The sequence below is a fragment of the Rhea americana genome, unplaced genomic scaffold, assembly GCF_003343005.1.
Source record: "Rhea americana isolate MKP2758 unplaced genomic scaffold, rheAme1 scaffold_61, whole genome shotgun sequence".
In the NCBI taxonomy this organism is placed as follows: Eukaryota; Metazoa; Chordata; class Aves; order Rheiformes; family Rheidae; genus Rhea; species Rhea americana.
This window is the reverse complement of record NW_028186768.1, coordinates 2892454-2905816: the sequence shown is the minus strand read 5'-3', so window position 1 is coordinate 2905816 and position 13363 is coordinate 2892454.

The window sequence follows — 13363 nt, the reverse complement described above, 5'->3', positions numbered from 1 at the left end:
AAAAATGATAGCTCTGCCAACAGATGATCTTGTTAACAAACTAGTGTCTGGGGTCAGTGCAGCGAGCTGTGAGGTGGCTCTCCRGCAGCTCACCCCCGTAGGAGAGCAGTGGCCCCCACTCTCTTAGTCTTCCTCTATAGCTCTGCAGGCAGAAGATGGGTCTGTACTCTTCTGGCTATGTGTCCTAAGAAATATGCTGCATGAGTATTCCCATCAGGTTTCCTCTGAGTGTCTTTGGGAAGCAAAYTGGTGTCACTCCCTTGCTGAGTACCCTGCCTGGAGCTGAGTCATGCCCTGGGCTGAAGCTACAAGAGCAAAATTACTGTGWCCAGGGCTCCATCGGGGGCTGTTCACAGCCCCGTTCCTCCAAGTTCCTGTGCTGCAGCTCACCCTGCCTGGTGYTGAGGCACTGCCCTGGGGGCATAAATCCCAAATCCCAGGAAGGGAGGTCTCGGGCAGGAGGCAAGTCGTTCTGTGGAAACCAGAGGCGTAGATCATGTACGGAGCGCCTAACACAGAAACACTGGAGGATGACCATGAAAAAATGTCARCAAAAATCCAAACAATACATCATGTCTTGGCTCTGATTAATTTTATGAGCCAAATGCATAATCTGATGATTTTTTTTTTTCAATTAGACTTCTTGTAAAGAAGTAGATTGCTGTTACACTACTCTATTTACTAGCTGTGAGGCTTCAGCTCAACATTTGCACTGCTTTGCACAGCACTGATATCCTTCCTGTTGCTCACTGGGCCATTCCATCCACTTCTCAATTTCTGAATACTACCACAACTCTCAGCTACGCAGCAGTTCCCTGATGTATTCTAGTTTATGTGTAATACCTGTCAGCAGCTGGAAACCTCTGCCAGATGCTTGAGTGTGAGCTGCACAAGCCCACTGCTTTAAATCATTTGAGAGATGTTACAGCTCTGTGTGTATAAGCGGGGGGTGACACCCCAAAAGACCTGCACTCCCATTTGAATTCCCTGCCTGTGTCTCGGTTTTGTGATCTGTGACACGAGAGTAGTCACTGCCTTCCTCTTTAATGCGCTTATGAATTCATAGCTGAGCAGTGATTGTTTTCATACCACAGGAAAATAAATAAAAAAACATTATTTTTCTCATCTTTGTGTGCTATAAATCCCAAGATAAAATGAGAATAAGRGTAAGGAACAAAAAATCCCAAACTTCCCAGGTTTCCCCTAGAGTCCCTCTTCCTACAGCTGACAGCAGGTCAGTGTTTCCACAGAAACACGTCACAGCAGTACACCGAGGAGAAAACTCAACCAGCAATAACAAAACAACCAAAATGTCCTTTGCAAGCCAAAGGCAATCAGGTTTACTGAAATGCAACATGCGATAAGGGAATTACTGATGGCTGTAAAAGGCTTCAGCCTAGGGAGCAGCTCTATCTGGCAGATGTCAAACGAACACAGAGAAAGGAAGAAGATGAGTTTGGTTGTGACGCTGGGTGCTCCCCGCAGGTGAGCAGACAGTCCTTTGTGGCTGTAGATGCTACTTGTTGAAGGTCAGAGAAGACATTTACATTGCTATTCACAAAGTGGGGGAAAACCACTCCTGATTTCATAGCCAGTTACAATAACTTGCTTGGAGTCAATCCAGATGCCACTGTTTGCATGTGTCTGCAATGTTTGCCTGACTTTTTTAACCAAAATTTTTACCTGTGGTATATTTACAGTTGTTAGCTGGTGTCACTTAATGCAAAACACGAACAAAGGGAAAACTGAGCAAACTTTGTGGTTGGCTTTCCCCTCTGCCCATTCGCTAGGGCGTTTTTCCTGTACTGTTTCAAAGGTTGCTTTGTCTTTTGGTCCTTTTTAATGACCTAAAAGATCTTCAGGGGGAAATTACCTTTTATTACTTTTTTAAAAAAATTTGTTGATATATTTCCCAATTCTTTCCCTTCTCCATTAGATTTCATTTTCATACATCCAGGATGCTCAGTTGTAAGTTTTTTCCTCTGACAAATAAAGTGAGTCATTTTCTGGCTTTATGTCAGCAGCAAAAGTATGCATAACGCTAACAAATAGCTACCTCATGATGTAATGCCGTTTTCTTCAAGGTTTGTGAGGTTTAATTCACTGGCATTCGATGTGAGCTGGATGCTCTGGTACTGAAGTATAGACATCTTCTTTTGAGGRTATCAAATCCATTCACAACAGAAATTTTATTTCTTCGGGGCATGTTAGGTGCTTCTGATTTTGGCTTAGAAATGTTTGTCAGAAGAAGGTCATTAACTAAGGTTCAAGACCTACTGTTGAACTTAACTTGAATAAAGCCTTTTTACACAGAAATATAAACTTAAAGATGCACTATGATACACTGAATTGATTTTTTTTTTTTTTTTGGAGAACATTGTATTTTAGCATAAAATTTCTTAAACTAAAATTTCTGGGTTAAAGCTAAGCRAATTAGTAATATATATATTTTTGGAGGAGGCATTCTGAACCATCAGCATTGGAAGTGAAATACATTTCTTTAGAAATTACTGAAATTCTTGTTTTAATTTGGTAAAAGAAAAAAATCTTGGACGGCTTTATTTGGTGAACTTGGYTTTAATGGTGAACTTTTGTATGTTTACTTTTTATCCAGCTTTAAGGCAGAAAAAGCAAATGTCAGAAACTACCCTGGGATGGAAGTTCTGGTTTTGAAAGAGGCAGAGCATTGCCTTAAGGTCACAACTTGCTCAGTGTTCCCGTCATTAAACTTGCTTATAAAAACACCTAATTTGTAAGAATTTGTCCTATTATTCACTCCTTGTTTAAATAGTTTTGCATGTTTGGARGTTAAATGTTTCCAAGCTGTGAGGATTTTTATATGAAGAGTAAATACAGAAAAAAGTATATATTTTGTTCCTGACTGTTTTTCCTATCCTTTTCATGGTTGTGTTTAAAACAGGACAAACAAACTGTGTAAGCTATAGACTCTACTGTATGGAGAAGACAGTCACTCTTGGGATTATATAATATTTTTAGAGGAGAAGAAAGGACGTGAGATTCAGTCTGCATGGGTGAACATTTCTTTCTTCCTAGGCTCAACTTCTGAAATGTCAGGTTGGAATCATAACTCCGAAGAGCTGCCCAGGAGAGTGTCAGGGAGGCCCCGAAGTWCTTCCCTGGAGGAGCAGCTGCTCTGTAACTCCCGTTGCACAATTCACCTGATCCAGTAGTTTCTGCTGTCAGAGGCCAGGAAACTGGGACAAATGACCTGTCTGCTGCTGCCTGACAGCTCCTCTGCTCCTGCGCAAACCTGTGACATGACAGCGTGTAGGTGAGCGCTGCTCTTGCCACTGCCAGCTTACAAGAGTGCTGCTGGGAAGAGCAAGGGATCTTGCCAGCCCTGCTGCCACGTGGGCTTTCCAGGGCCCCTTGTCCTTCTGCCCCTGGGAAGTCACAGGGTTCAGACTTCATATCTGTTCTGCAAGTCAGTCACATAAGAAAAGTCATCAAAGACATATGGATGTGCTTTGAAAGTTTGATGCACTACTTTTTTTTCTTTTTTTTTTTAGTTGAATGAATTTATCCATCTCAAGGAACTGAAAAAAAGTCCCCCAACATAACAAAAACAATGAAACTAAAACCCCCATTTACTCAAGGATGATGGTCTTGCAAGAGAAGCACCAGCTGGGATTCAGCTGCTGACTTTGTTGTATGTTTTTTGTAGGGTGGAGGCAGGTTTGACCTCTTTGCGTGGCCAATACATTACCTTCCTCCCACCAGTCTCCATGCACGCCTGTGCCGTGCCCAACCTCATCTCTCCTCTATCCTTGCTTTTGCCAGCACATCCCTTGACATGGTTATCTTGGCTCCCACTTTAGAAAAATCTGTATGCTCCATACAGCCCTTGTTTTTGTTTAAGTTGGTTTGGAGAAGGGGTTATGTTGGAAAGGACACACTGGGGTCCTGGGCAAGGGAAGTCCTGGTGATGTCTCCAGTGTGCTGTCACCGGGCTAACTGCCGGGAGTCTGCCTGCCTGTCTGTTTGCGCTCAGGGGACAGACTGCTGGGACCCCAACGTTTTCATGTCCTTGTTTCTGCACTTTGTTTAGCATGCTTTGTGCATTCAGCAACTCAGATTGAGTTAAACCRTAAGTGTCTTAGCCATTTATCCATAAAAATATTTAATTCTTTAAAAAAGAAATGGAGAAAAAGATCGATAGAGAGGAACCTGTTGCAGAGAGATCTTGTCCGAGAACAGCTGTGCATGAACACTTGCATTAATTTTGACTGAAACTGGAGGGAAAACAGGAATCTTTTCCACATCATTATATGGCTTCCAGCTTGATCAAAGCTCTGCAGACCCTGCATCTCTTTGCAAATCCATTTTTGCTGTTGAGGTTCATCCATACTCAGAAGAGCATCAAATGGACAGACTTCTTCTGTGGGCCCATCCTGCATACCCCCAGCAGAGCAGCTGGCAGGGCAAAGGCTAAAGCGGAGGCAGCAGTATGTGTGGTCGAGACCCAGCAATCGTGTCATTGTCCATCCGCCCTCTGGCAATCCTGCAGGGTTTATCCACAGCATCAGACAGCCTGTTCTGATGCAAATCTTGCCAAAAATTGATCCTCAGTCCAACATCCCCAAACCACAAAAGAATAACAACTTTAATATCATATAGAATACTGCAAGATTTATGGCTCTGTCAGACATTGTCTAGGTAGTTTCTTTTTTAAGAGAGACTGGTCAAAGAAAAAAAAGATCACCAAGGAAAAAACCTACTTTGTCACCTAAGTTCAAGGCTACCTATTAAAAAATAAGTTGGAAAATTCAAACACAGTATTGAGTCTCACAGGGAACAAGAGGTGAGCATGTCCTGTCACAAGTCCCAGCCAAGCTCTGAGGTCGGGCTGGCTCCTCTGTCGTGCATTCGCTTATCCTCTCCCTGACATGGCCCCAGAGCTGGCAGATGCTTTCTCCAGCTGGGTGTAGCAGGAGCAGAGAGGCTGTCCGCTGCCCRGAGGAGCGCCTGCTGTGTGGGATGTTCTCCCAAGAGCAGAGGCACTGTGTTTACGAGTGGCGTAATTAAAYGCAGACTTTCTGCTAGTTTTGGCAGACCGCAGGAGCTGAGGTGCTAGTTTAACTGTTCTTCAGGGTCTCTTGCGTGCAGGAGCTGCCAAGAATCACAGAGACAGCCAATTTCCAGCGCTGCCTACACTCAGCACATGAATGACAACATTTCTACTGCTGAGAGCTGTGTCTAATGGGTGGCTCCAAGGGCATATCCCAGTCATGCCTTGAGCTCATAGCCAAGTGAAGCTCAGCAATGAACAAACATTTGCTCAAAACTGTGGTGGTTTCCACGGATGGGCTGTGAGGACAGAAAATCGCTACAGCTGAAGTGTGCGTGTCCTGCTTAGCCAAGCGAGGGAGGCTCTGACCTGATGGGAAGTCTCCCGCAGCCAGCATGTAAACCTCCTTGCGTGTGCATGGGACTGCATGAGGCCTCAGGAAGGAGCACGATTCCTCTCCACCCGATGGTCATTTGTGTGCTCTGGCCTCCAGCATCCCTTACAGGAAAGATGTGATTAACCTACATGCAATACCTCACACTGCTGTCAGGAATGTTACTTGGGGGACTTCACAGCACTTTTCTGAACAGCTCCTGGTAATTATTTGCTAGCTTACACCTCTTCTATTTGTTGCAGCAGTTGATCAAGGTATTGCAAGCCAATAGTTTTCTTTTCAGAGTCGTGACACGGCATGACAATGTGGCCTGACATCTCCTTGGCTCTGCTGCTACTCCCAGCTCAGCCCCAGGAACCAGCAAGTTAGGTCACTAGGAGTAAACCAGTCCACTTCACTAGACAGTAAGTGCTTCTTAAAAATTTACTACCATCATAATATATCTGGAAACTGTGGCATACATTTGTTACTCTAAGAAACTGCAAGTGGGATTTCCTGCTGCCCTGTGACTTCAGTAGTTTTGTGGRAGGCTGGGGGAAACATCAGGGAATTCCTAACTTCTGAAATGCTCACGCTCTGCTCAGGCTTTTAGTGCTGTTTGGCTCCAAGTGCTACCACCTCCCTGAAGGCTGTCAAGGGGTATTCTTCCGTATTAGCTTAAACTGGCCCAAAGACGCTGTGGCCAGCTGACATCCTGATGTGTTCCTTTATGGTGACTTTCTGGAGTAAGACTGCAAACTGCAGTCTGTAATTATAGATTTCTGCCCTGCACAGATGATAATAAGTCCAGGAACAAAGATGGATGACAGTAATCAAGGACTGGATCAATAACTTTAATTCCAGAACCAGGACAGCCCATATTAATTCAAAGTAGAATCCTCTAAACTGAGAATTTAGGGGCTAGAAAAGAATTACTTTTTAGAACTTTTTTTCTTTTTTTCTAATGCAATGTTTCCAGCAGGGGATAGATTTCCTATATTAAAAGAGGAACATTGTCTTTGGATTCCCAGTAGAGACAGCCAACAAAATTAGACATTAATGTAGGAAGACAGGTGACAGACACTGCACCAGCACAAGGAGAAATGCCAGCAGAATGGAGCAGGCGAAGGCATGAACCCATCCCAGGTTCATGCTTTCCAAAGCATGGTCTCCACTGAGCATTGCTATGGGTGTTTGCATCTATTGCTGCAGAAGTGGGGAACTTCTGTGCTGCTGATTGCTAAATAGGGCTGATTGTCACATTCAGYGTGCTTCATATTAACGTCCTCCTCTGCTATCCTATAATAACCTCTGGTGATTACACATTTGTGGACTTTCTGCAGTTTTCCTGACTGCAGCATATTCCGCCCCCCTCCCCCAGCAGTGAGTATTTTCCAGTGATGACAGGCAATCCCAGGGGTATTCTGTCTAAGGACTCTGCATGCTCAAAAATCAGTGGCCCTGGWCCTGTCCTGGTGTCTGGGAGCAGGGGTGGAGAACCCAGCTCTGACGTAATTCAGCCATGATTCAGGATTTGTACCCCTGGGGTAACCACATCTAGGAGTCATACTCTTTATATCACAAGCTCCTAAAGCAGGATACATCCCAGAGAAACACCATGTGTATCTACATAGGGATAATCCCTTTGTAGTGAAAGAGGGACACTTATTTCCACTACATATTTCCAAATATATTTCCACTGCTGACAACTGACTACTGAGGAAAACCCAAGTTAACCTCAGTACCCTGGCTTGGGGGAGGATGAGCATGGCTTTCTAGATGTTCTTCACCCCTTTGTTTCTGCCAAAAGCATCACTTTTCCTCTGCTAGAGGAGATGGTAGGTGGGTGAATGCCACATGGTCTGAATTGCATGGGCATGACAGCAATGTCCATCATGGCCCCTGCTGCTTACTCAGCCTGTGTTGGAGGGGGAACTCCACACAATCACTGTGAGATTGGCTACAGGGGTGGAGGCTCTCTCTGTCTTCTGACCAGAAGCCTGTCTGGGAGGAGGAGGACAGAAAAGAGGTCAGAGAATGTGTGTGGGACCTGGAAAGACCTATTTGATTCCCCTTTTTYCCCCCACCACAGATTTCCTGTGTGACCTTAGATCAGTCACTTAGTGTCTCCATGGTTCCCTATTCGCAAAAATGGACTTTCCCTATCTCATAGGAATGATGTGAGATAAATACTTTAATGATCCTTGTATACACTCTTGGTGTAGGCCAACTGATGCAGTTAACTTAGTATCTCCTCTGTGTAAAAAGCTAGAAAAGATCCTGATTTTYTTTTTCTGGAAATACATCAGTAATAGATTAGATGTCAAGTATTACTTTAGAACACTTGGTGGTGTTTGGGAGCCATTCYTCACAACTACTTCCATTTTTTGTTTATAAAATACTGGAGTTTAGTTCCCTGAATACAAAATAGAAGGGCTATAAACACAGAGGAAACAGAGTAAACGACAACTAATATTTTCCAATGTAAATAAAAAACGTTCTTGTTCAGATTCTTGACACTTAACAAGAAACTCATCTATTGGGGAGAGACGTTTGTCATCTCATCATGGGGAACAGGGGATCATTTGCAAAAGGAGTACAGAAATCTAATAGTAGGTTCTTCTTCATCCCATCCAAGTCAGATCATTTGTAAATGAGGAAAACTAATGATAGGAATGGGAACCTCTCCAAGATTAGACACCTGGAGGCTGACTCCCCCATGCAGTGAGGGAGAGAGGTCCTAGAAATCTCAGAAGACTAAGAATCAAGTCAGCACTTGAGGGTTTTGGAAGGAACAGGTACAAAGCCCTTGGGCCTGGTTGTGTCCGCTGTTGTATTTTCCTGAGGAGAGAGTTGTTGACTTAAGGTCTGAAAATGCCTACGTGGTTCCACATAGTCCTGGGGAAAACAGAACATGTGGGCCATGAGGTCTGTAAATAACCAGTAAGGGAACAAGACAGGGTGGCAGAGCGTGAGTACTACGGAGGCCTGGACACAGGTGGGCTTRATATGGCAAGACTGATACGGAGCAATTCAGCTTGTGATGAGTTGGGGAAGTCCTCCCAGAGCACAGCAATGTTTGCAGGTGGGCCAACAAGATCACTAACACCTACATTGATCAAAGAGGAGTTAATTTCAGCTAATTAACTCCATTACCCTCAACCTGCTCTGCTTTTAGCAGGTATATGTGTTGGAGGGCAAAATAAAAGGGAGGAGTGAGAGAAGCAGATGATGGTTTGGTAGTAGGTTGTTGTATGTTAGGAGTTGTTTGCAGCAGGTGTTTTCAGATGTGCTGAAGGCAGCTGCTGGTCTCTGGAGGTATGGGGGGCGAAACTGGGCTGGAAAGATGTCTATGGGGAGGTGTAAGAGGAAAATGAGGGACCCAGCTTGTATTAATATAATAAACCTGTAGGTTTATTTGTATTTCTTTGAATCTGCCTTGTGGGCTCTGAAAGGTGCTCCTTTAACTACTAAAATGAAAAACAGTTAAGTAATGTGGTAGTTCAAGCCAATGCTTAATGGTATTTCCTGCTGTGTGTGACTGAGCTGAGTTAGTGCTTTGCACCTTTAGCCAAAATATTTTTTTGCTGCTTGTGCGTGTAAGTAAGCAATAGTGATGAGTAATGTGTGAGAGGAGATGTTATGTTACTATCTAAGCCTATTGGCAAGATTTCTGAAATTCCTTGTAAATCCCTATGTGCTTTGGCAGGTACCAGCCTTCTGCCATGCTCCTTCCTAATCCCTGGAGCACTGCTCTCAAAGAACTGCAGGATGATCTCCTAGGTCTCCTTGACTGTGTGGATGTGACTGCATGTCCCAAAATGAATAAGAAAAGAGGGGAAGAGAATGGGAAATACTTATCTTTGCCAAAGGCYTAGGTGGGAAAACTCATAAAGGGGAAAATGCTGTCAGGCCAGCAATAGCCTGRCTGATTTGTATTTCTGAGGTCTCAGACTAATGATATACAAGAATGAGAGGGGAAAGGCAGGATGAGAAGAAATAGTAAGTGCTCAGTAGTATCCGATGAATAGCAGATTCTGGAAGCTAGCTGAGACTAACTTAGTCCTGAGCCCTTTAACTAAGGTGTACACAGGATCCCAGTAGGGAGCTCTCAGTTCCCTGAAAGGTGGCCTGATATGGTGCAGTGAGTCTCTGGCTTGTTAGCATCCATGCTAATTTCTGGGGGTTCTAAGACTGATCTGGTAGTCAAGAAGACCCACAGGCTTGGCTCTATATCCCAATATCCACCATCTGGGAGAAGGAAAGGGTGTAATTGTGACTTCTGATGAGTGTTTTTGTATGTGGTACAGGGAGTTGGATGGAAAACAGGAAACAYGGATGTTGAAATATGTCATGTTCTGAAGCTTCTGCCAAAAAGGAGAACCTGTTCCAGGCTAGACTGTGATTTACTGTCTCCTGAGCTCCTGGTGAGTGGTGCAGCCCCAGGCTTAAGTACTGTTTTAACCTTCAGGTTGAAATAAGATAAGAGTGTTTTGACACAGTGGGTAAAGCATTTAAGGAGTCTGCCATAGGAAACTGCAGGGGCAGATAATACCAACGTCCTCGGGATGAGATTAGGGTGTTTATGGGCCTSTTGCCCATGACCTTAATAGTAAGGGAATAGCCATGGAGGTACTTTCTGAAACCATTGCCACAATGACTGTGGATGAGTTGGAAAAAATGGGGAGGGGGAAAAAAACAAATAATGCTCAGACTTGTATACATTTCCTAAATGGCATCTGTCAYTGTTGTTCAAGTACTGGCCTAGATGCATAACTGATTTGATGCTTCAGAATGTTTTTCAAGGGTCTTCAGTCTGACTTTTTAGGAGAATTCTCTGATGTGTAATTAGTGGGTAATGTCTCATGTAAATCCAAACAACTGTACCAGGAGACATGGGCATATCTAGACTGCTTGGCAAACGGGGTCATGGTGCACCCATGCACTCTAAGAGCATGGATAGAGCACCTTGTGATTTCTATCTAGTCCTTCTGCCTGTGCTTCCTTCCTGTGGAAACCAAGGAATGGGGCTGGTGGAGATGTGAAATGACTCCTTCCTGAGTCTTACTCTGATATATATTTCCAGCACTTGCCAGTCATCTGTAGACTTAGCAACTGTCTTGGCTCCTGTAGTTTTGAGGTAATGTAGAAAGATCCCACTCAATCAATTTCTAGTGGAAAGACCTTTGGAAGAAGGGTTGGAGACTCTTAACCTCTGAAGCATGGCAGACCCTTTTAGAAAGGGACCCCTGTGTCGGCAGCACCAGGTTTGAGGACATTGACTGTCTCAAAGCAATGTAGGGAAACAAAGCTTATCTTCAGGCTGATACACCTCACCCAAGGACTTCATTACAACTGGTATTTTCTCACAAAATTCCTGTTCCCCAATGTAGGGTTCTYGGTAATGAACGGATGGCCTTCAAACTCATTTATGGCTTGTCCTGGAGCAGAGCCATTTGCTCCCATGATTGACAGAAAGAAAGGGCAGCTTTGTTCAAAGCATGCATTTAGCCTTATTGCTGGCTTGATAAGAAATGCTAAGGAGGTCRAAGAGGCCATCTGGGTCTTTTTCCCCTTCCTCCTTTAACTGTAGTCTAAGAATGCCCTGGAGTCAATGTACAAGCATYCTGGGAAGCTCAGTATAGCAGGAGGAGACAGTCCTGAGTTGAGTGAAGCAGGGCACATGACAATAATATACTTGTAATGGGTTGAAGTGCACTTGGCTCCTTGGAGTGGCAGARTTGCTTACCTGAGACTTGAGGTAACCACTGAAGGTGGGGCCTTTGTAGGAGCTTGGGCAATAAATGCTGTAGGATTCCCTCAGCTTGTGCTTCACAAAACACACCCCTTGTTCTCACTGAAGTTGTTAATCTTCTACACATTTCTAAGCTAAGTAAACATAAGCTTAAGTGAATGAACCTTGATTGACTTCCTCCACCAGATCTGATAATAGATAGGCTTTGATGTAAAACAATTTTTTTCTCTTCAGCACATATAGTGTACCTAGTGTGGAAACAGGTGAGGGGAACAATTTGGGGTGGAGGATGTCCTTTCTGCTAAAGGTCTAAAGGTTTAGTACAGAGGAGTATATAGCAGAGACTATCTAGGAATCACAGCTTGAAATATCTGCAGAGGTGCATGTCCTATGTGGCCATCTCTCTTGTATTGCTTACCACTCTATTACAGCTAAGGTCTATTTTAGCCAATCTAATCTAAGCACCTGCACCCCAGCTTCTAAGGAAGCTTAGTTCAACACAGGAAGCTCTCAAACAGCTTCTGAGCTCACTTGAAGGTGGACATAAACTTTATGGATTTCGTAAGTTTTGGGTTAGCATTAGTATCAGAAGCTTTTTGGTCTAGTAATGTATATGCTTAATGGGAAGGTGGTCATGGGACTTGGAGGCAGACTGGAAGCCAAGATGCCACCTGTGCCCTGGGGTTACAGAAAGTGCAGTAAAATGCTTGCCTGCAGTGCAGGTGTGAGCAGTGTGCTACCTACTGGTAGGATATTGGCTGCATTGCTGTCACAGATGACTCACTCCAGCCATGCTCGTTCATGGCACATGTGCCTTCCTCTGGGATTTTCCATTAAGTATAAAGCAGGTCCTAGTGTAATATAATACTTCTCCATATCGCTTAAGAGATCCACCCTGTGATATAGTAAAAGTTTCTGGGAAGAAATGACATGGAAAATTCCTTGTAGCAAGTACAGTACTCTTCCTTAGGTGTGCCCAACATAACTGCTCTAAAAATAGTGGACTTYTTTCCCTTGGCTACCTCTTAGACTTTCCACAAGAATAAACAAACTAAGAATCATATTAAAGAACTGTTATCGTCGTCACRATTTTACTTGAGTAATGTCTGAAAGGATATTGTGTTTCATCCTTTACCCTGATGAGAATATGGACCTGYAGTGACCAAATACCTATTCTGCATGATTTAAAGGATGGTCACGTCTTGGCAGCTGTTGGCTTTATTGTATCTTAATAGGTTTCTACAKGAATAAATATGCCTCTATTTTGAGTCTGCAAGACTAGCTTGAATCTGTGGGTGATGTTTGTGCACCTCTGCAATAATCAGCTGTGTGGACCATCAGCAGGGAACAACAAAACTCTTCTCCTGTAGTATATGACAGTGCTCTCCTTGGTTAACTGTGTTTATCCTCTTAGAGGAAGAGGAGAAAGAGGCTTTTCTATCCCATTGATTTTTTTTTTTCTTTTTGAATGGAGAGAACCACCACATGGGCTGGTGCAGGAATCAGCCTTGGGCTCTGATTCTAGGAAATGCTGAGCAGCCTTTTCTATAGGCTACAAATAGAGYGGCTTGTCCAAACAAGATCTTTCAGTTCAGAGCTGAAGGCATTCAAGGTGTGGTTCTTACCACTTAATCTTATCTGTGCTGAAATGTTTCTAAGCTCTCTGCAGTCAAGAGCTGATGGCAAGGGAGATGTCCTCTAGGAGTGAGTCACCTCCTCTTTCCCTGTTTGACTCTAGAGTAAGCTAGACCAAACACCTGTCTTGCAGACAGCTAAAATTAGAGTTGGCTTCTACCAGCAGGAACCTATGAACTAACTGTATTACTGTAGAGAATAGAATTCTTCTGTAAAAATGCCAGTGAAAACAGTAATCTATGGGGCTGGTCAAATGTCTCCTATTGTGTAGATGAATTAAATTTCTACTTCTTGCAAAGTCCCTCTTTTCTGAATCACAAATGCAGTCCTGCTGAAATGTTTTGTAATTCTAAACAAAACTCAAAGTACAGTGTGGCTATTGCTAAATCTTATTTTTTTAACAGAAATCAATTAAATGTGAGGGATTTTTATTGCAAAGCAAGGTACACTTTCTTTAGGATGCAAAGACTTTTTTTTTTTTTTCTAGTAGTAAGAGGTAGGTACTCTTTAAAAATGAATGTGATATTCAGTTAGCTTTAACTAGCGGAAAGAAATGAGCAGTGAGATTATA